Source organism: Myotis davidii, unplaced genomic scaffold (genome assembly GCF_000327345.1).
Source record: "Myotis davidii unplaced genomic scaffold, ASM32734v1 scaffold169, whole genome shotgun sequence".
Lineage (NCBI taxonomy): Eukaryota > Metazoa > Chordata > Mammalia > Chiroptera > Vespertilionidae > Myotis > Myotis davidii.
In genome coordinates, this window is record NW_006383005.1 from 237,271 (window position 1) to 238,859 (window position 1,589).

Genomic DNA, 1,589 nt, shown 5'->3' on the forward strand with positions numbered 1-1,589 from the left:
GCGTAGTATTCCATTGTGTAGATGTACCAAGGTTTGTGGTATTTTTTGACTGCATTTCTGTGAAATGCGCCACCCCCCCCCCCATAGGCATACCCCTGGAGGAATCTCCCTACAGAAAGCAGATTAATGACTGCCTGGGACTAGGGTGGGAGGACAGGGAGGGGCACTGGGAAAGGGAGGCTACTGTTAATGGTTTGGGGTTTAAAGTCCTACAGTTGGCTCCTCTCTGAGGGGGCGTTTCTAGGCCCTGGGGGGCGTGGCTGGACTTAAGCGGACCCAGCTAGCTTAAAAACCGCTGAGGCATGATGGCCCACACTGTGCTGGCTGTTACACGTGGAGGCATGGAGGAGTGCGCTTCCTGAGTGCGCTTGCCTCTGCGGTGTGGGCTCTTTACGGGGTTGTAAGTGTCATCAGAAGAGCCCAGCTGAGACCGTAGCAGCTGATGGCAATCAGGCCCCCGCAGAAAAGCAGGTCGAGGCAGACGCCGCAGTGCGGTGCTGGGCTGGGAGTGGAGGAATCGCGAGCCCCAAGCCGCCCCTGCCCCCGCCGCCCCCGCACTGTTCACTGCAGGACCTGCCAGTGGAGATGCTGGTGGAGGTCTTTGCCTCGCTCCCCGGCACCGACCTGGCCAGCCTGGCCCAGGCCTGCACCAAATTCCGCCACATCCTGCACAATGACAGCATCTGGAGACGGCGCTGCCGGGATGAGTACGGCGTTCGTGAAAACTTGCAGAACCTGGACATGATCGGTATGTCTTATCGAGAAGTCTATGCAAAGATCTTCCCACACAGAAACATTCTGGGTTTGTGGCAACTAGATAATAGCCATGGAACACTGCTGAATGTAGTGGTGGACGGCTTATGCATTACTGGTTGGACGTACAGGCCTTCCCTTAACACCCATCTTCATGGCCCAATTCAATCCTCGCCCTCTTTTAGAATTCGCCTGACGGAGAGGAAATCAGCCATGGTGGAGTACATGGATGCCATCTACAGCGTTTCCCACAGCCGCCACATGCAGATTCAGAAGGACAGGTTCAGCATCCAGTGGATCAAGAGAGACCACCGAAAGGATTCACCAACGCCGCTTAGGGGAGAACAGGTGCTGGTGCTGTTGGAGAAGGACAGACGGCCTCATGACTGCCGGACCTTCGGTCTCGTGGTGCTGTTGGAGGAGGACAGCCAGGTGTATGCCTACTGCCTGACCTACCGCCACTTCTACTTCCCGCCGAGCCACCCGGACGACCTCATCAAGCCAGGCCTCTTCCACGGCAAATACGATCGCTTCGGCCCTATGATTGCCATGCTCAGCTTCCATGGGAAGTATGCCAGGGTCACGAAGATCATGGGAGAGTCCATCGAGACATTAAAGATCCACCTCATGCACCGCATCCAGCTGCCAGATGGCGAGTTCTTCCGCAACTTCAAGGAGCTCTCCCGCATGGTCAGGAGATTGACAAGCAGGTGATCCGGGAGCTGCAGCAGCAGCAGCAAGAAAACGGGACTGAGGAAAGCGAGGGCCATGGCTGGCAGAGCCCTGCCCAGCCCAGCGTCAGGGAGTCAGGGGCTGCAGCTTCGGAGGAGAAGCCT

At 57.2% G+C, this 1,589-nt stretch overlaps 1 pseudogene; it reads left to right on the plus strand.

The window, feature by feature from the left end:
• Positions 1-1,589, plus strand: part of LOC102769679 — a 14,342-nt pseudogene that overhangs the window by 12,463 nt on the left and 290 nt on the right.